We start from the raw sequence: 23,059 nt of genomic DNA, 5'->3' as shown, positions 1-23,059 counted from the left end.
ACTCTCCAGAATAGTAGGATGAGCTCACAGCTCCACCAATGATGATTTGGTGTTCCAACTCTCCCACATCCTCTCCAACATTTATCATTTTCTTGTTCTGTCATGTTTGCCAGTCTTATAGGTGTGATGTGGTACCTCAGAGTTGTTTTAACTTGCATCTCTCTAATCAAAAGTGATTTAGAGCATTTTTTCATATGATTATAGATATCTTTAATTTCTTCCTCTGAAAATTGCCTATTTATATCCTTTCACCATTTATCAATTGGGGAATAAAATTTTGTTTTTAAAAAAAGAAATGATGAGGGCCTGACTCTTCATGGTGGAGGATTTTAATGGAGAGATGTTTTAGAGGTATGAAATTTGGCAGTTAGAGTGGCTATGGAGAGTGAGAAGGCAAGTAAGGATGACATCCAGAGCTGCAAACCTGGATGACTGGAAGGTGATGATACCTTTGACAGAAATAGGTAAGTTTAGAAGAGGGTTAAGTGTTAGGGGAAAAGTAATGAACTTAGTTTGGAAATTTTGCATTTGATATGCTTATGGGCTATTAGATTTGGCAATTAGATTATTACCAATTCAAGAAAAAGCACTTAAATCCATTGATGAAGTTGGAAAGCAGATACATGATTATGTGCAGAGATGTCCACGCATACATATGTGTATATGTATGTGTATAGATAATATACACTGTGCATTTATATACATTGCATGTGTGTGTATATGTGCACACATATATATATATATAAAGAATGCCACTGACCCTGTCCTTGGCAAAGAACGTGTGGGTAAGGGACATGGAGAAGCAAGCAGGGAAAAGGAAGAAGTGGTTGCCTTGGAGAGTGAATGGGGACTTTGAAAGGTTGCAATAGTTCTGAGCCAAGGCAGTGAGGACAATGCAAGCCCAAACTCTGGGGTAAATTATTCACAGCTGATCTTGCTCAGACTGGAAATAGGGAGTATTAACCTTCCTTTCTTTTCTCATTTCTCTTTCTCCAGAGAGAGTGGACTGTGTTGTGAGTCATTTACTCCTTTTAAATCTGCAGGGTTTAGTAACAGGAAAGCATGAACCTTTGTTTCTAAAAGTACTTTGTATCTTAGTCTGGCAAATGTGGCAATGGTATTGATGAACAGAAATGGTAGTGTGTGTGTTTTATTCAAGGCTTACAAACAGAGTGTTCTTTATTCTAGGAAGAGAAAATATTTGGTTTGAACTGAACCTGGCAACCAGTTTAGTACAATTAAGAAAAGAGACCACTATTGGACTATATCAGCATGCCAAGGATGCCCCTAGAAATAAGATTCTGATGAATCTAGACAACAGCCAGAACCCAGAAACAAAAAGGAAAACCTAGCAGGATGCAAAAGCGTTTTCTTCCTTTCCTTTTATTTTTCTCTGACAGTGACCACTTCCAGATGCATAGGTCTTTGAAAAGCAAGTCATAACCCGTGTAAGGAGGGGAATTAAGCTATTTGGAAAGGGAGATCACAATCCTGAAAAAGAATGAGCTGCTAGTGGAGCTCTGCCCACACTCTAGGATTGAAGAAATAAACGTTATACCCAAAAACGTACCCAATAGGTCTGCCAGCTCAGTGGATGACAGCAGTTCTGTCTGCCTAGCTCCTCAGCGCCACCTGCTGCTTGCATATGTCATTCAGCATCTTACTAAACCAGTGTTTGAAATGAAAACAGAAGGATCAATTTAACAATAAAGTAAATAGCAAGCTATGTAATGTTTTCTATCTATTTTCGTGGCCACTGCTGCCTTCCCCAAACCCTGGCCATGAAATTCCTTCCACCTCTTTTACACTTTCTGTCTTCCAAAAGACAACTTCTTTCCTCCTCTTTCCCGCCCACCCAGTCTCTTCAGCTTGATTAATGTTTTGAGGAAAGAAACCCAGCAGGGTTTCTGATCCTGATCAGGATTGTATGTATCTAGAGCTGAAAGAGACCTCAGAAACCATCAAGGCTAATACTTTCATTTTATAGATGAAGAAACGGAGGCGAAAGGAATTTGGGAAGCAGGTAGCAAGATTTGAACCTGCATTCCTCTGACTTCAGAGTTAGTATTCTTTGCTCTTTACCTTAATGCTTCACTTCAGAATTGGAGATATTCTAGTTTCTTTTTTTTTTTTTTTTCTAGTAGCTTTAATTTCCCCAAATTTTGGCTTATCTAAAATTATCTGAAGCATTTTTTCCTCCTTTGTCTTTTACTCTTCTGTTCTGTCCTCTTTATTATTTTTTCTTCTCCCACACATAAACCCCAAAAAGTAATTGAGAGTTAGAGGAAAAGGAGGACATACTAGCAGCTAGGTGGTGAACTGGATACAGAGCTGGACCTGAGTCAAGAGGACTTGAGAAGGAATCCTTCCTCAGGCACTTGCTAGTCCTATGATCCTATTAATTAGTCTTCCTTATCTCTAAAATAGGGAGAGTACTCATCACACCTATCAGATTGGCTAACATGATAAAACAGGAAGATGATAAATGTTGGAGAAGATGTAAGAGAGTTGGAACACTAATTCATTGTTGGTGGACCTGTGAGCTGATCCAACCATTCTGGAGAGCAATTTGGAACTGTGCCCAAAGGGCTACAAAAATGTGTATACCCTTTGACCCAGCTGTATCCCTTCTGGGACTGTATCCCAAAGAGATCATAAAAATGGGAAAGGGTCCCACATGTACAAAAATATTTATAGCAGCACTCTTTGTGGTGGCCAAGAACTGGAAATCAAGGGGATGCCCATCAACTGGGGAATGACTGAACAAGCTGTGGTATATGAATGTAATGGAATACTATTGTGCTATAAGAAATTATGAACAGGAAGACTTCAGAGAGGCCTGGAAAGACCTATATGAACTGATGCTGAGTGAAAGGAGTAGAACCAGGAGAACTTTGTGCACAACAATGACCACAGTGTATGAGGAATTTTTCTGGTAGACTTAGCCCTTCACAGCAATGCAAGGACATAAAAATTCCCAATAGACTTCCACATCCAGAGGAAGAACTATGGGATTGGATTGCAGAATGAAGCGGACCATTTTCTTTGGTGTTGTGTTTTGTTTTGTTTTGTTATGATTTCTCCCATTCATTTTAATTCTTCTATTCATCATGACTAAGGTGAAAATATATTTAATACTAATGTATGTGTACAACCTGTATAAGATTGCATGCTCTCTCAGGGAAGGAGGGGGGAAGGACGGGGAGGGAGGGGGAAAATCTAAAAATCTAAGATATATGGAAGTGATTGTAGAACATTGAAAACAAATAAAATAATTTTTAAAAATAAAATAAATAAAATAAAATGGGGAGAGTAATAGCACCTCCCCCCAGAGTTGTTGCAAGGATCAAATGAGGTGATATTTCTGAAGTGTTTTGCAAACTTTAAGGCACTATATAAATGCTGGCTATCATCATCATCATCACCATCATCATTCTTTTTACTATCACAGGCAATGTCAAGAATGGAGTACTTATTCTGGTTCCTTTGTTTTTCTGTCTCAGGCCTAGAGAAACATTTCATGGTACATAGAAAAGTGGATATAGAGTCAATAGAACTGAGTTTGAGTTTCTGCTCTACAGCTTACTATCTGGGTGATATTGGACAAATGGTTTAACTTTCCTGAGCCCTCGTTTGCTCATCTGGAAAACAAGGATGTGGCCTAGATAATCTCTAAGCTCCCTTCCAACTCCAAATCCTATGATCATAAGAAAGATTAAATTAGGGAAGGGTTTTTCAATAGCAAAGGTCCCACCACAGCTTCCACTATAACCCACCCATTGCTTTGTCTAAGCTCCAATCCCCCCAGAATTGCCTAGTCATTTCATTCTAGTTTCCTTCAGAGGTCCAGAGTGCCTGAACAGGACTGTACTGTCAACCATGCTGCATCTCTGAAAAAAATGGTAGAAACCAAGCAGTAAGAACATAAAGCCAGAAGTAACCTCACAGGTCATCCAATCCAATCCAAGAAAGTTAAATCCCAAAGAGATCAAGGGATTATACAAGTAGTAGAGGGAAGATATGAACCTAAATCCAAAGTCTCCACATCCATAACTCTGCCATGTTGCCAACTATTTCTCGCCAAACAGAAATTAAGAACTAAGATGTTCTATAAGGATTGTACTTCTATAAGTAACTCTAAAACTAAAAGAAATCTATGAGGGTTTCAAAGGCTAGGAAGAAGTATTTTTAATGCCGAACAGAACTTCAGAGGAAGTTGAGTAGTACAGTGGATAGAACGACTGGCCTAGGATTAAGAAGATGTGAGTTCAAATCCAGCCTCAGACACTTGCTACCTGGGTGACCCTGGGCAAGTCACTAAAGTTCTGTCTGGATCAGTTCTCTCAACTGTAAATTGGGATGATAATAATAGCACTTACTCCCCAGGGTTGTTGTGAGAATCAAATGTGATAATATTTGTAAAGTGCTTAGCACAATGCCTGCATATGGTAGGTAGTTAAAAAATGCTTTCTCTCTCCTCCACCACGTGAGGCTCAAGCGAAGAGTTATCCTTTTTCGGTAATATATTCCAAAAACAGATGAGAAGTAGTAAATTATAAAATTTACTCTGCTTATACAATCTTATACAGTTGCTTTCGTAGTCCATTAGCAGGGGCATGAAGCCTCGCTTGTCCCAGGAAGTTTTTTTGATCTGTTTATCATTATAAGATGCAGAAGTAAACATTTGAAGGCTTTCCTTTGACTGGAAGAGTCATTCTTCAAGTCTATAGCACCACCTAGTGGTTTCATCAAATTTAGATGGTGATTTTCATCGAACTTGTGTTTGTTCTTTGTGCCAAAGAAGACCATGCCATCAGAGAAATGACTGAACTAAAACACAAGAAGAGCAAGTCAACTAAATCAGAATTTATAAGTGTTCTCTACATTCCAGGCATGGAACCTTTTTACCTACCTGGACATGGACAACTTTTGAACCCCTACATGATGAATGTATTGAATGACAAAGCAAAGTAAGGAAGTAGAGCGATGGAACAGGTGAAGAATAAGAGAACTGGTCTAGGCCAACACTCACAGCTGTCAACACCCCTTCCTTCCCAGGCCCATACCATCATGATCACACAGGAAAGGACACCCAAGACCAGTGCTGCGGCATTGAACCTGTAACCTCAAACTTGAACTGGAGCAGTAAGGGGCCAGCTATCTGGATTCTGGGAAAGTACTGACCCTTTTGGATTTGAACCAAACACTGACCTTTCTACATAATGACCAGAGGCTGTAGGAGAAGCTAATACTGTTTGCTAGGTCTGTGAACTTATATTTTTAATTTTTGGTTTTGATCATGCTGCATAGGAATGTGGGAGAAAGGACACTGTAGTATTTCTGGTATGCTGATAAAGCCTCTTCCTCAGCACTCCTCCCTGAACTCTTAATCTGCTCACACCTATTAAGACACTTACCACCGATTCACTGCACACATTCACCCAGAGTGCCATCCTCAGTCCCCAAGTAACATCTAGTTTCTGTATCTACCCCTATTTATATATCAATAGTCTTCTTACTTCCTGGTGCCCCTAAACATATCTTCAGAAATGCTAGTGCCATCGAACACTCTCCTTGTCATCTGCTCCTACAGCATCAACAGTGGTGGAGGAAATGGTCTCTTCTCCCCAAGAATGATGGTTCATGAGGAGAAAATGAGGCCGGTGACCTTGCACAGACCTCCCTCCCTCAAAACAAAGTCAAATGCAAGTCAAGTCATCATTTCTCTGATGGCATGGTCTTCAGTAATGAAGGACGAACACAACAATAGCAGAAAAGTCTGCCTCTCAGCTTCCCAAACCCTCAGCACCCCAAATCCCTCACAATCTGTGTTCAACAGAGAGGAAGAGAGTTCTCCAGGAGCCATTCTCTTCATTTCTATGAACTAATTATTTAATTGCTGTCTGACAAAATCAGCCTGCTGTCCAGATTTTTGGTAGTTGTCCATCTCTCCTTTTTCTCCAAAGGGCTCCATCACAACATTGATGTAGGAAATTATAATAGAGCTATGGGGGGTGGGGGAGGTGGAAGGAACATTAATAAAAGTCTTTAAAATGTACAGCAGAAAACAAAACAAAGTACAGAAGGGGACACACAACTAGGGCAATTGTGTTACTATCTTGCTCAAATTTCACATACAATACTCACACACAGACCTTACGAAAGGAACCATAGGTAACATTTCAGTTCTTTATACAATCTTTTTCTGTGTATACATTTCTATGTCTATATGTACAGGTTTGTATTTTTTTTATTAAATTCACTATAAAAAAAGAAAAATATTTAAAAAATCTTTATTGGAAAAATGTGTGTAACATTTGTGAATATTATCATTACTGGGATAGTTCAAAAGAATATACATAAATAGAAGGCTTGGAATTGAGTTCATTATGATGGTATGAGCCTAAAAAATAAAATTGGATAGGGAGAGGTAAAATGGAGCAAATTATCTCACACAAAAGAGGCACATATGGATGAAATGTTACAGTGGGGGGGGCGGTTAGTGCAGGAACTTTATTCTCATTGGAACTGGATTAAAGAGGGAATAATATAAACATTTAGTACATTATAAAAGTCTTCTTAACTTACAGAAAATAGGGAGGTAGGGTGATAGAATAAGGGAGGGACTCTTAGAAGGGTGTGTGGATTACGAAATAAGAGGGCAGAGATATGGGCATGTGGATTGGGGTGGCAGTAGTCAGAAGTAAATTAGACTTCTGAGGAGAAATAGGGTAGTCATGTTCATCCTTCATTGCTGAGGAAGACCATGCCATCAGAGAAATGATGACATGACTTGCATTTGACTTTGTTTTGAGTGGGGGAGGGCTGTGCAGGTCACCAGCCTTACTTCTGCTCCAGAGCTATCTGAATCCAGTGACCTGATATTCCTCAGGATGACTGGAAATGACTCAGGATACACTGGGAGAACTTGGGCCCTTTAGACCAAGGTCTTTGCAGGTACTCACTTAGGGTGAGGAGAGATAGGGTAGAAGAAGAGAGAAGGATAAACTGTGAGGAAAAATAGAAGGAAAGGAAACACACAACCAGTAATTATAACTTTAAATGTGAATGGAATTAATTCACCCATGAATCGTAAACAGACAGAAGGATGGATCAAAACCCAGAACCTAACAATATGTTGTTTACAAGAAACGTACTTTAAAATGAGAGACAGAATAACAATAAAGAGCTAGAATAGAATTTATTATAATTCAACTAATGTAAAAAAGGGTAGCAATCATGATCTCAGACAAAGGTAAAATAGATTTAATTAAAAGAGATAAGCAGAAAAACTACATTATGTTAAAAGGTACTATAGATAATGAAGTAATATCCATACTAAACATAGACACATCAAATAATATGGTATTCAAAATTTTAAAGGAAAAAAAGTAAATGAATTACAAGTGGAAATATATAGCAAAACTATAACAGTGGAGTACTTCAACCTTTTCCTCTCAGAACTAGATAAATTTAACCCAAAAACATGAAAAAGAAGTCAAAGAGTTGAATAAAATCATAGATAAGCTATATATGATAGACATCTATGAAATGGGAATAGAGAAAAAAATATAACTTTTTTCAATGGCATGTAGCACCTTTACAAAAACTGACTATGTATTAGAGAATAAAAACATTATGATTACATACAGAAAAGCAGAAATATTAAAGGAATCCTTTTCAGATCATAATGCAACAAAAGTTGCATGTAAGCAGATTAAAAATTAATTGGAAACTAAATAGTGTAATCTTAAAGAATGAGTGGGTTAAAGAAAAAGTCATAGAAGCAATAAATAAGTTTATTAAAGATAATGATAATAATGAGATAACATACCAAAGTTTATGGGATGTAATAAATGCAGTAATCAAAAGAAAATTTATATCTCTAAATTCTTACATCAATAAAATAGAGAAAGAGAAGATCAATTAATTGGGTGTATAATTTAAAAATTTTTAAAAACAACAAATTAAAATCACCAATTAAAAATGAAATTAGAAATCCTAAAAATTAAAGGTGAGAATAATAAAAGTGAATGAAAGAAAGCCATTGAATTAATAAATAAAACTAAGAGTTGGTTTTATGAAAAAAATAAAATGATAACCAATGGTTTGTATGATTTTTAAAAAAAGAGAAAAGAAAACAAGTCAGTATCAAAAATGTAAATGGCAAATACACTGCTAATGAAGATGAAATTAAAGCAATTATGAGAAGTTATTTCACCAATTTTATGCCAATAAATTTAACAATTTAAGGAAATGAAAGAATATTTACAAAAATAAACTGCCTAGATTAGGAGAAGAGAAATAGTCTTATTTTAGAAAAAGAAATTAAACAGGCCATAAGTGAGCTTCCTAAAAAAAAAAGTATCAATACCAGATAGATTTACAAGTGAATTCTACCAAACATTTAAAGAGCTAGTAATGCCCATATTAAATAAATTATTTGGAATGATAGGCAAAAAAAGAATCCTACCAAACGACTTTTATGGAACAAATATGGTGCTAAAACATAAACCAGGAAGAGCAAAGACAGAGAAAGAAAATTATAGATCAATTTCATTAATTAATATTGATGCAAAAATCCAAAAAAAAAAATACTAGTTAGGAGACTACAATATATCAAAAAAGATTATATTGGGACCAAGTGGGATTTATACCAAGAATGCAGGGCTGGCTCAATATAAGAAAGACTATTAATACAATCTATCATATTAATAACAAAAGTAAGAAAAATCTTATGAATACATCAATAATTTTTTTTTTGAGCTGGCACTTTTATGAAATGTTTATTTAACAGGTCAACCTTCCCCCCCACCCCAAACTGGAACTTCTTCTTGTTTCCATACTGTGTGTAGGTAATGACAAAAACAGCTGCTAAGAAAGCTGAACAGAACAGACTATTTCAAGAGAGTATAGCTAAAGGCAGCTTTAGCTTTCATTTTTCTTTCTAAAGGCAAAATATATATACTCTACAGATCACAACAATGGTTTAGACGCACTAAGGAAGTTCAAGTGAGATCTAACAACAAGGTGAGTTGAGCTGCTTCTGAGGTTCTCATTGCCCCATCTTCTGGCCACTGGCTGAGTCTTGAGGGAGAAACTTGCCTAATGCCAAGGAAAGGGACTGGAAGCACTGCAGGGTCATGTTGGAACGACTGTGCACAGGAACCAGCAGGCAGGAAAGTGGCGTCCATTAGACATTGCTCAGGGCGGCCACCCCAGGAAGGACTTTGCCCTCCAGCAGCTCCAGACTGGCACCACCCCCAGTGCTCACATGGCTGACTTTGTCCTCAGTGTTCCATTTGGCACAGCAAGTGGCAGTATCCCCATCACCTATGACAGTGATGCAGCCCTTCTTGGTGGCCTCCACCACATTATTCATTAGCTGTTTGGTTCCTCAAGCAAAGACTTCCCACTCAAATACTCCAACAGGTCCATTCCACACAATCTGTTTGGCCCAGGCCATGGCTTCCACGTACTTCTTGCTGCTCTCAGGGCCACAGTCCAAACCCATCCATCCAGCAGGGATGCCAGAGGCCAGTGTGGCTTGGCCAGTCTTGGCATTCTCATCAAACTTGTCTGCTGTGACAAAGTCAACAGGCAACATGATCTTGACGCCGTTCTTCTCAGCCTTGGCCATCAGGTCCTTGACAATCTTGGCCTCCTCTTCGTCAAAAAGAGAAGTTCCGATCTCCATGTTGTTGAGTACCTTGAGGAAGGTGAAACCCATCCCACCACCAATGATCATTTCATTGACTTTGTCTAGCATATTGTTGATCAACTGGATTTTGTCAGCAACTTTAGCTCAGCCCAAGATGGCCAGGAAGGGCCTCTCAGGGCTCTCCAGAGCCTTGGCAAAGTAGGTCAGCTCCTTTTTCATGAGGAAACCACATGCCTTCTAGGGCAGATTCACTCCCACCATGGAACTGTGGGCACAGTGAGCAGTTCCAAAAGCATCATTGACATAGACGTCCTCCAGCTTGGAGAGGGATGCTTTGAAGGCATTTTGGCTGGCTCAGTTTTGATCTTGTTCCCAGAAGCATCTTTGCCTTTTCCTTCTTCTTCTACATGGAAGGGAAGATTCTCCAGCAAAATGATAGAACCATTAGGTGGGTTAGCACAGACTTGCTCCACTTCTGGACCCACACAATCTTTCAGGAACAGAATATCTTTGCCCAGCAAGGATTTGAGCTCTGCAGCCAAAGGCTTCAAGGAATATTTGTCAGGCATGGGGACACCATCAGGTCAGCCCAAGTGGCTCATCAGAACAACAGACTTGGTTCCATTATCCAAGCAGTAATTGATGCTAGGAAGAGCAGCCTTGATTCTCTGGTTGTTAGTTATCTCTTTGTTCTTCATAGAAACATTAAAATCCACCCTCATGATGACCCTTTTCCCCTTCAGGTCCACCTTGTCCAAGGTCACTTTGCTGGAAAGAGACATGTTGGCGGTAAGGAGATGGGGAGCTTGGTGGGATGGCAGGCTTGGCAGGGCAGCAGCGTGGCGGTGGCTGGAGCTCGGCTTGCCAGAGTTACAAAGTGCTCTGCATACCAGGGTCAGAGCCTACTGCCTAGTGCCTACATCAGTAAGTTTAGAAAAAAGTTTTTGTTAAAATACAACACTCAATTCTATTAAAAAAAAAAAACTTGAAAGCAGAGGAATAAATGGATTTTTCTTTAAAATGATAAGAAGCATCTACCTAAAACCATCAGCAAGCATGAAGCCTTCCTGGTAAGATTAGGATTAAAACAAGAATGCCCATTATCACCAGTATTATTCAGTATTGTACTAGAAATACTAGCAAAAGCAATAAGAGAAGGAAAAGAAATTGAAGGAATCAGAATGAGCAATGAGGTAATAAAATTATCTTTTTGCAGACAATATGATGATATATTTGGAAAATCAACTAACTAAAAAGTTAGTTGAAACGATAATTTTAGCAAAGTAGCAAGTTATAAAATAAATAAACATTAATCACCAGCATTTCTATATATCACCAACAAGGTCCTGCAAGAAGAGATAGTAAGAAATATTTCATTTAAAATAACCATACACAATATAAAATACTTGGGAGCATATCTGTCAAGACAAACCCAGGAAAAATGTGGACACAATTAAAAAATACTTTTTATACAAATAAAGTCAGATACAGGCACGATGATTTCAGAAAAACCTGGAAAGACTTACATGCACTGATACAGAAAGAAGTACATGGTACATGGTACACAGTAACAACAATATTATACAGAGAACAACTACGAATGACTTAACTATTCTCAGCAACATAGTGATCCAATACAATCCCAAAAGACTCACGATGAAAAATGCTGTCTGTCTCCAGAGAAAGAACTGATATTGTCTGAATGCAGACTGAAGCGCTCTCTCTTTCTCTCTCTCTCTCTCTCTCTCTCTCTCTCTCTCTCTCTCTCTCTCTCTCTCTCTCTCTCTCAGCTCATTTTTTTTCCACAACATGACTACTATGTAAATATGTCTTATATGATTATGTATATATATATTACCTATATCAGATTGCTTACCATCTCAGGAAAGGCAAGAAGGGGAGGGGAAGGAGGGAGAGAATTTAGAACTCAAAAATATTTTTAGATGCTAAAATTTGGTTTTACATGTAATGGTGGAAAAATAAAATATTATAAAAAAACAAAGTCAGAATAAGGAATTGGAGAAATATTCATTGTTTATGGGTGGGCTAAGTCAATACAATCAAAATGACAGTTCTGCCTAAACTAATCAACAATTCAGCACCATCATAATTAAATTACCAAAGAAAAATTATTGAGCTAGAAAAAGTAAAAAAAAAAAAAAAAGTCACTTGAAAGAACAAAATGTCAAGAATATCAAAAGAATTAACAAAAAATGTAAACAAAGGAGGTTTAGTAGTACCAGATCTTAAACTGTACTAATAAGGTGGTAACGGTCAAAATGATCCAGTGCTGCTAAGAAATAAAATGGTGAATCAGAAGAACAGAGTAGCTATGTGATACAAAGTGGCAAATTATTATAACAATCTTGTGTTTGATAAATGGTAAAGATTGCTTGGAGTGCTACATAGTAACAGCAATATTATTCAAAGATTAACTATGAATCACAAAGTTACTCTGAATAATATCAATATTCAGATCAACTGCAAAGGACCTGCGAAGGAAGATGCTATCTACCTCCAGAGAAAGAACTGATACATTGAAGCAAGTATTGTATGATTTCTCACACACACACACACATATCTGCATCAAATGATGGTCTTCTCTAGTTCAGGGTTGGGAAGGAGGCAGGGAAACAGCTTGAAATTCAAAATGAAACAAAAAAATAAATAAAATTTTAAAAGAGAAAGGAAAGGAAGACAACTTGATGAACTTTTAATATTTTGTGGAGCATTTATAAATAGCTTTTATGATTTCATGTGTTCATTCATAAATTCAACAAACTTTTATTAATTGCCTCACAGCAGGCAGATGGCTATGCTACACTTTGCACATTGTGCCTAGGAAATTATTGTCAGAATTTATTCAAGACCTGGCCTCAAAATTAGAAATTTTTATTACTGAGCACAAATGATTTATATATTTGCATTTTCTTATGTGCAGGCGGCATGGTATAGTAGGGAAAAGTAGTGAGTCTTAGACTGAGATCTGCTTCTATTGGATAATCGCTGTGTGACCTTGGACAAGTCACTTTGCCTCCCTAAATCTCAGTTTCCCTATCTGTAAAATGAGGGTGCTAGATGAAATGACATCTATTTCTAATAATCTATTAATTTACATAGGTATTATTTTTTTCTCCTATGAACACATTTTTGGTACAAATGAAAAACATAAAAATGAAAAAATCAGCTGTTTTCAAAACTTTAAAATATTTTATTTTAACTTATTTTAGAAGTCAAGAAAAGAAAGAAAAATGTCATTGTATGATTAATTAATTTAATTAATACATATACAACTTCTGAGTGTTCTAGACCAGATACACCAAATCTAGGTCCCTAGCTGCTGCACTCCTGAGTGAAGGCTGAACCAGATTAAAATGTAATTGGGAATTATTTAAGAAAATAAATTAAGCACAATAAAACCTAAATAATATCAACATTAGTATTTAGTAGTATAATAAATACATGGCTGAAGGGATCCTTATATAAGGTTTAGTGACCTCCATTTCTATTTGAATTTGACACCACTGGTCCAGACAACTCTCTAAGACTATAAATTGCAGAGAAAGTGTTGCCCTGCATTGGCAGAGGGAGTTAGTTTCCTTATCCAGGAGTTCCCCACACAGATCCAGTCTCCATCATTTTAACTAAAGATTAATATAATGGAGAGGAAGTTTTCTGTAGTGTAGTAAAAAGTGCATTAGATTTGGAATTAGCAGAATGGAATTCAAATCCTGGCTCTGGATTTCCTACCTGGATGTCCCATTCATTTCTTCTCTCTGGGCCTTAGTGTCCTCATCCATAAAATGACCTCTGGGCTCCCTTTCTGCTCTCAAACTAAGATTCTGTCTGTGATCTGGACTACACAAAACTGGGCTGCCTTGAAAGTGAGTGGGTTCCCCTTATTGGATACCTTCAAACTAAAGTGAGCTTTTGCCTTACCTGGGACTCTGCTCTACTTTTCCAGCTATATCCTAACCAGGTTCCTCCATCATTCCTTCCCTACCCCCTCCAGATATTATCTTCTCCCATTACAATATAAGCTCCCATCTGGCAATACCACTACTAGATCTATTCCAAAAGATAATTGGGGAAAAGAAAAAGAACCTATATGTTCTAAAATATTTATAGCAGCTCTCTTTGTGGTGGCAAAGACCTGGAAATTGCAGGGATGCCTGTCAATTGGGAGAAGAACTAAACAAGCTATGGTATATGACTGAACGAATACTACTGTGCTATAAAAAAAAGAGGAGCTTAAAGATCTTGGAAAAACATGGATAAACTTGTACAAGATAATGAAAAGCAAAATGAGCAGAACCAGGAGAACATTGCATATGGTAACACAATATTGTTTTAAGAACAACTCTGAGTAAATAAGTCATTTTGACTATTATATATACCCAAGTTAACTACAAAGGACATGTGAAGGAGACACCATCTATATCCAGAGAAAGAACTGATTAATAGAAGTACATATAAAATGATTTTAAATATATATATATACATATAAATAAACACATATTTGTGTCCAATGGTAGCCATCTCTAGGTTGGGGTGGGAGAAGAAATTGACATGATAACTTGATTATATATTTAAAAGAAATAGCACGTTGTACATATTAGATTTGAAGTTCCACATTAAAGAAAAAGAACATAGTCTCTGTAAGGGCTGGGGCTATATCTCTTGTTCACATTTCTATGGAATATGCAATTATATTGCTTAACACAATTCCTGGCATATAGTTATAATAATAATAGCTACCATTTTTAAAGTACTTACTATGGACCAGTGCTATGTTAAATACTTTACAATGATCATCTCATTGATCCTCACAACAACATTGGGAGGTAGGTGCCGTTATTTTCCTCAGTTTACAGAAGAGGAAACTGAGGTTAAGTAACTTGACCAGGGTCACACATGTCAGAGACAAACTTGACACACAAAAAAAGTATCAAGAAAAGTTTATTAAAAATGGAGTTCAAAGGAGGGAAGGCCTTCTATGTTCCTTCCCCTGAAGGAACGGCCACTGGAAGGACTACAACCAGGTCAGGATGAGGCAGGACCCTTGTAGAATTCCAAACTTTGGATTTCCTGAGATACCATCCCCTGGTCATGTGACTTCATGTTCTCCTCTGATAGGCTTTCCCTCAAACAATTTATTGAGCATGCACAGCAGTTTTCCGACCTTCACCTCACTGTACTAGGTCACCCCCTCCCATCAACACGACCTTCACCTCACTGTACTAGGTCACCCCCTCCCATCAACAGGAAGTGTGGAAATAAAACTTACTTCCTGTTTTCCCACACAGCTGCTAAGTGTTTGGGGTTAGATTTGAATTCAGATCTATCCTTACTCCAGGTCCAGCACTCTATCCACTGCATCACCTCGTCATCTCTATTAGATCTTAATAAATGCTCTATCTGTCATCTGTCTATTAACTATCTAAGGCTGGATAATCACTTGCCTGTTGGCTGTGTTGTAGTTAGGATTATTGTTCAGATGCAGGTTAGATTAAATGGATGCTGAGGTCTGTAGCAACTCTGAAATTCAGATTCTGTGGGTACTATTTAATTCTTAGAACTAGAAGACTTGAATTTTTTTTCATCCAGTTAAAGAATGGTAATGAAACCACAATCCTTTCACTCTGCATATCCTCAGAGTTTTGAGATCTCCCTGAGTTTTAAATGTTTTCTCATTTATAAAATGAAAGTATTGTATCTAGATGACCTTTAATGTCTCCTCCACCTCTAAAATTCTACAGATCTTTATTTTATGGGAGGGAAAAGGTAGTTAGAAACAATCTAGGTGTGTTCTCTTTAGCATCTGCTTACTGACTCTATGAGATATTTATTTTAGGGCATTCCATAGCTACAAATGTTGCACAGAAAGACATCTGCAAATGAACAAGTAGTACGTGAAATGGCTTTGGAATCCTTTGGGAGATCATGGAAACAATACACCCAGTCCCTTTGCCCTCCTCTATTCAGTGTAGGTATAATGGATTAAACTCTGTTCTTTCCTGGACATGAGAAAATGGGAAAAAATCTTTCTCTCCTCCCACATTCTCCCCTCATCCAGCCTTCCTGCTGTCGTTACTGTTTGTCCTTCATTCTTGAAGAGGAACAATGATATCATGAGGGTGATGTCTTGACTTGCATGTGAATTGAATTGAATTGAGGCAGAGCTATGCAAAGTCATCATCCTCACCCTCTCCTCCAGAGTCATCAGAGTCCAGTAACAAGACAAAAGTCAAGACAACTGGCAATGGCCAGCCTTAATGTGGAGAAGGGTCTATCAACCTGGCCAGGCTTTGTTTGCCCTATTTCAAACAGGCACACAGGCACACAGGCACTTAAATTTTGAGTGACTTCCTCACCGTCCAACACAAATATAGACCTTTTGGGAGTGTTGCATTCACCTAGAGAATGTGACCTGGGGAATGCCATGCTAACATAGTCTATTGCCCAAACCCTGCTTTACTTCCAGTGGTGTCATCCTTCCAAGCTATGCACTAAATTGGGACTTGTACAGGATGGAGAAGGGGTCTTGCAAATAAGCTTCTATTTATGAATACTCTAGGGAGTGATTGTTATTCGTTTATTTGAATACATGTTCCCAGGAGGAAGAATTAGCTTCTATTTGCATTTATGTACATATGTATGTTTATATTTAAGTGCCTATGTAACCTCTATTAATGTGTTTCCAAAGACTTCTTCTTTTTGGTAAATGAGAAAGCATTTCCAGGATCCACCTAATCTTCAATTATTTTGGCTGAGTCACAAAGACATGGGTTCATATTCTCTCTCGGACACTTTCTAGTTGTGTGTCCTAGACAAGTTCCTCTCACAGCCTCCATTTCTTCATCTGTAAAAAAAGGGATATTGATAGCACCCATCTCAGAGGGGAAGATCCAGTAAAATAATGCATGTACAGTGGTTTGCAAACTTTAAATCTCCATGTAAAAGTTAGCAATTATTATTTAATAGCAATGAAGAAAAATGATTGTGTGTTACATGTCCAGGACCTGTAGAGTAGTTATTCCCAACTGAACATTCCATGAAATGTAAACATTTTGAATTATTAAGGGGTTAATTATCTGGTTTGTTGATCATATAGAGACCAATTCCATTCTGTATTGTTCCTTCAACTGATAGTCATCTGTCATGATTGCAAGTCTTTCATCATCCTGATCATGCTGTTCTGTATGCTCTCCACCTTACCAATGTCTTTCCTAAATTATGGTGCTTAGAAGTGAATTTTCTTCCTCTCTACTTACATCCTTGTGAGATATCTAAGACTGAACAATTTTCCAATTAAATGCAGAACTGATTTATTGGAATTCTAAATAGGCAAGGCACTTCTGAATTTTCTTGCTCAGTTTCTGCAGGTAAGAGAGCTTTTCTTGATTATTTCACGGAGTTTTGAAAGTAATTTGGAGCTAGAAGACAGTTTGAGTGTAGATTTTTAAGAAGGGCAAGAATGAATAAATCCAAATTTATTTAATGGGAAAACCCACTCTAAATAATCTATTGGTTTGATACATTTACTCATCCAGTTAAATGATAGAAGGGAATAAGAGAGAAAGAGGCAAGTATGTGATCAGAAGGATGGGAGAGTATAAACAGATGTGCTCTGAGTCCATGTATCTGAGATCTAGGTATATTTTCAGTGCAGAGACCCTGGTCATTGGGACTGCCTGTGTCAGTAGTCCTAATTAATCAGGCAATAAGCATTTATTAAGCACCAACTATATGACAGACATTGTGCTAGGTATTGGGAATACAGAGACAAAAATGAACTTTTCCCAGCTCTCAAGGACTTTACATTTCAAAGGGGGAGACTATATACACGCATATAAGCATATATAATAGGTAATGGGGGATATCTGGATAAGGTATCTGGATAAGGTGGAGTGTCAGGAAAACCTTTTTGTAGGAGGTAGTATTTGAGTTGTACTTTGAAGGAAACTTGAAATTCTGAGATAGAGATGATAAGAGAATACATTCTAAACCCAAGAGACAACTTATTATTATTGGCAAGAAAAATTAAAAAGCCCAGTTTAGAACATGGTAGATTAGGGACAGTCACCTAACTGAACTCTCCTAACATTCCCCTTCAAACAGTTTTAATGCCTCAAATTTAAAAAAAAAAAAAGTTGCAGTGAGATATTTTTCCAGTCTAAGTAAACTTAACAGGTAGGCAGGAGAAGTCTATAACATGAGGGTGATGGTCTGGTGGAGATCTGTCCAGAGCCCACACATTCTGTGGTTGGAGCTGTATCACAAGCACTACAACTCTCAGCCCAGAGATGGCAAGGGAGTCTTACAACTGATCAGAAAGAGATTACAGGGGACTGTTTGTTGGCACTGGGTGCAGCTGGCACTGATTGACAACTCTGTTGACCATTCTGGGTGGAGAGACACACTGGTGGTTGGTCACAAGGGACCAGGGACCCTGGTCACAGTGCCAAAGCAAAGAGAAGCACTAGTGAATATAGCTGAAGGGGAACAGAAAAGACCAGAGCACAGATTAGAAGAGCAGTGGCCATACCTCTCCAATGATCCTACCACTCTGAAAGCATCAAAAACTTGCAACCCCTCCAGAACAAGCTGTGAAAACAGCAGCATAAAAATGCCTTAAGCTTGGGTTAATGTTGTCTCACCTGCAGCTAAGCAGATCTCAATTTTAAAATAAAGTTCAAAGTCAAGAAATGGTTTGGGAAAATGAGCAAAGAACAGAAAAATAACTTGACCATAAAAACTACTATAGTGGCAGAAAAGACAAATACATAAACTCAGAAGAAGAAAACAATGTAAAAACAGCTACAAACAAAGCCTCAAAGAAGAATGCTAATTGAATCCAAGCCCAACAAGAATTCCTAGAAGAATTAAAGAAAGATATAAATGGAAGAGGAAAAACTGGGAAAAGAAATGAGGCTGATTTAAGAAAATTATGAAAAGAAATTAACAGCTTGGTAAAGAGGCACAAAAAATACTGAAGAAAATAATACCTTTTAAATTAACAGAGTTGATCTAATGGTAAAAGAGGTGTGAAAATCCACTGAAGAAAAGAACTCCTAAAAAGCAGAATTGACTAAATGAAAAAAGAGGTACAAAAGCTCACTGAAGAAAAAAAATTCCTTAAAAATTAGAATTGGGCAAGCAGAAACTAATGATACCATGAGAGATTAAGAAACAATAAAATAAAGTAAAAAGAATGAAAATATAGAAGAAAATGTGAACTATTTCATTAGAAAATATGTTACCTGGAAACTAGAACAAGGAAAGAAAACTTAAAAATTATTGGACTACCTGAAAGCTATGATCAAAGAAAAGAGCCTAGACATGATATTTCAAGAAATTCTCAAGGAAAATTGTCCCAATATCTTAGTTTCAGAGGGTAAAATAAAAATTAAAAGAATCCATTTATCACCTCCTGAAAGAGATCCCAAAATAAAAACTCCCAGGAATATTTCAGCCAAATTCCAGAGCTCCCAGATCAAAGAGAAAATACTTCAAGTATCCAGAAAGAAACTATTCAAATATTGCAGAGCTCCTGTCAGGGTCACACAAGATTTAGCAGCTTCCACATCAAAGGAGCAGAGGACTTAGAATATGATTTTCTAGTAGGCAAAGGAGCTAAGGCTGCAACCAAGAATCATCTACCAGCAAAACTGAGTATAATCCTTCTGGGGGGAAAATGGATATTTCACTAAATAGTGGATGTTCAAGCATTCCAAATGAAAAGACCAGAACTGAATAGAAAATTTGACATTCAAACAGGAAATTCAAGAGAAGCATAAAAAGATAAACATGAAAAAAATCATAAGGGATTTGATGAGGTTAAACTGTTTACATTCCTATAAGGGAAGGTGATACCTATAACTCCTATATAACTATAACTTTTATCATTATTAGGGCAATTAAAAGGAATTTACATAGACAAAGGGCATGGATGTAAGTCGATTATGTTAGAATGATCCCCCAAAAAAATGAATGGTGAGGAAAAGGGGTGCATTGGGAGAAGGGGAAAGGGAGAGGTAGAACAGGGAAATTTTTCTCACACAAAAAAGGTGCACAAGGAAGAGATTTTAAATGGAGGGGAAGGATGAGAAAGTTGGACATGCAATGGAATTGGTTCAAAGAATGAAGAACATATATGTGTGGGTATATGTAATCAGTTGTGTATAGAAATGTAACTTACCCAATGGAAAAAGAAGAAAAAGAAAGGAGGAGAGGTCAAAAAGCAGGAGGATTAAGAGAGGCAGTGGTTAGAAGTGAAATAGACTTTTGTGGAGGGATAGGAAGAGAGAGAGAGAGAGAGAGAGAGAGAGAGAGAGAGAGAGAGAGAGAGAGAGAGAGAGAGAGAGAGAGAGAGAGAGAAACAAGATATTGGGGTGGAGGAAAATATACAGTTAATAATCACGACTGTGAATGTGAATGAGATGGGCTCACCCATAACATGGAAACAGCAGAATGGATTAGAAACCAGGATCCAACAACATGTTGTTTATAAGAGACACACTTGAAACAAAGAGTTAAAATAAAGGGCTGAAGCAGAATCAAACATGCTTCAGCTGAAGTAAAAAAAGAAAAAAACTGCTATAGCAATCATGACCTCAGACAAAGCCAAAGCAAAAATAGACCTAATTAAAAGAGGTAATCAGGGAAACTGCATTTGGCTAAAACATGCTATAGACAACAAAACAATTTTACAGCAAGTTTCTCTGATAAAGACCTCATTTCTCAAATATATACTAAGTATATATGTGCTTGCTCCCATGATTTTTTTTTTGGAGGGGCAAAGGCAAGAAAATTGAAGTTAAGTGACTTGCCCAAAGTCACATAGCTAGTAAGTGTCAAGTGTCTGAGGTCGGATTTTAACAGAGGTCCTCCTGACTTCAGAACCAGTGCTGTATTCACTGCTCCATCCAGCTGCCCCTCCCATGCTTTTCAGCATTATGTTTTCAGCAATGTTGTCAAACATCTTCAACAAGGATGAACATGGCATCAGGGTCAGCTACCTCACTGGTATTAAATTATTTAACTTGAAAAGGCCACAAGACAATTTAAAGTGGACGGAGAATTGGAGCATGACTTTTATTTGCTGATGATTTGCAGATGCAGTGCAACTTCTGAAACTGTAAAGCAACAAAGCATGGATTGATTCTCTGATGCTTGTGCTAATTTTGGCCTAACAATTAACACCAAGAAAACACAGGCTCTCCACCAGCCAGCACCATACCATCCATATGTGGAACCATTGGTTACAGCAAATGGAGAAATTTTGAATACTATAGATAAGTTCATTTACCTTGGCAGTATACTTTCCAGGGACATACACATAGATGGTAAGGTTGATGCATGCATTGCCAGAGGTAGTTTATTGTCTGAGAGGCTCCAAAGGAATCTGTGGGAAAGAAGAGATATTAGACTGCCTACCAAACTGAAGGTCTATAGAGCCATTGTGCTGGCCTCATTGTTGTATACTTGTGGAACCTGGACAGTCTACCAGCGCCATGTGAGGAAACTGAAGAACTTCCATTTGGATTGTCTTAGGAAGATTCTGAAGATCACCTGACAAGATAAGGTACTGGACACTGATGTCCTTTCTCAAGCTAAACTGTCAAGCATTCAGACTCTGCTGAGAGCACTCTGATGGAGTGGCCACATTGTTACAATGTCAAATGCACTTTTGTCTAAAAGACTATTTTATGGAGAACTCACATAAGTCAAATGCTCACATTGAGATCAGAAGAAGCTATGCAAGGATACTTTTGAGTTCTTTTTCAAGAAGAGGGTATACTCTGGGGACTTGTAAGTTTTCAGTTTCTCCAAGGTGGCACAATCAAGGGAGAGGAGTTTGCTCCTCTCCTGGCCTGCGCTCTGATCTAGGAGCAGCTACAAGCACTTTTTTCTTCAAGTAGAATTCCCTCTCCAGAGCCTCCACCAGCTCTAACACTACAGCCAGCACTCCTCCTCACCTCAGGGCCACCACTCAAGGGTGAGACCCAGATCAACTGTTCAATTTCCCCAGAGTCTTTAGGCCAGAACTCCAACAATGGAAGCTGCTACTGCTTGGGGCCAGGCTAGACCTCTGCATTCCCTTCTCACTCAGGAGAAAGAGCTTTCTCACTGACCTTTGAAGCTGTCTTTAGAGTTTATGAGTTGAGGAATTCGGGACCTACAGGTGCTGCCAGTGGCACCTTGAAGCTTGCTCAAGCCCTGTCCCTGCTGGGAGGCCAAGGTTAGGCTGCGCTCCACTCTGCACCCAATGTGACAGACCTTTCCTGTTGGCTTTCCAGGCTGCCTTGGGCTGGAAATCTTTTTCACTCTGTCGTTTTGTGGCTTCTGCTGCTCTAGAATTTGTTTAGAGTCATTTTTTTACAGGTATTTTATAGGATGTGGGAGGAGAGCTTCTATAGGTACATCCTTCTACTCCACCATCTTGGCTCTGCCCCTGTTTCACCCCATTCTGTGGGGTTATTACTAAGGGTTCTTTCCTTGGGTATTTTTCTCCTTTGCATTATACTTTCAATCTGGAAAGGCAGCTTTCTGTTGTTAATGGTTTCAAAGTCAGGAAAACCTGGTTTCCAGCCTCACCTCTAACAAAGGCTTTATGACCCTGGGTTAAGTCTTCGTTACCTAGAAGAATGCTCCCCACCCTCACCCCCAGCAATTCTCTGAAGGAAGCTATTCAAGGATACTCTTAAGATCTCTCTGAACACCTTTGGAATCAATTGCATGATGTTGGAGATACTGGCAAAGGACAAACCAGCATGGTGTACCTACATCAAAGAAGACGCTGTGCTCTATGAGCAAAGCAGAACTGTAGTAGCTCAAAAAAAAACCAGGAGATGAAGAAATTTAGAGACATCTCCACTCTAAATGTTCATGTGGACTAATTGTGCCCTATCTGTGGTAGAACATTCCAAGCTCATATTAGTCTGATGAGTCACAGTTGAACATACTGTGCCTTAACTCCACAACAATGATGTTATGTTGGTCTTCTTTGAGAAAGAAAGACAGCAACCAACCAACCAACCGATTTATTGGTTGATTGACCCTGGGCAAGTCTTTGACTTTCAACGTTCTAGGAGACTTTCTAAAATTATAGAGAAAAGTGGAGAAAAGAAGGTACTGACTTGAATTGGTAGAAGGAGTTTCCTCACTTGGGAATAACACACCAATTAAATCACAGATCCAATCCATATCGACATCCTTTATATCAGTGTTATGGATCACATATTGACTCAGAAAATCACAAATTAACATTATTTATGTTATAGTATATTTTTATTTATTTTATTAACCATTTCCCAAATACATTCAAATCGATTCCAGCACACTCAGGAGTTTTGTGGGCCACAAATTTGAAACCTCTGCTTTATATGATCTTAT

The 23,059-nt window shown here is 38.0% G+C and overlaps 1 pseudogene; it reads right to left on the bottom strand.

The window, feature by feature from the left end:
• Nucleotides 1-9,033: 9,033 nt before the first annotated feature.
• On the bottom strand, nucleotides 9,034-10,453 carry LOC140522567 (phosphoglycerate kinase 1-like; annotated as a pseudogene).
• Nucleotides 10,454-23,059: the final 12,606 nt, after the last annotated feature.

This window comes from Notamacropus eugenii, chromosome 1 (genome assembly GCF_028372415.1).
Source record: "Notamacropus eugenii isolate mMacEug1 chromosome 1, mMacEug1.pri_v2, whole genome shotgun sequence".
Taxonomy (NCBI): Eukaryota; Metazoa; Chordata; class Mammalia; order Diprotodontia; family Macropodidae; genus Notamacropus; species Notamacropus eugenii.
Note: the sequence above shows the minus strand (reverse complement) of the source record. Positions and strands in the feature narration are given on the sequence as shown.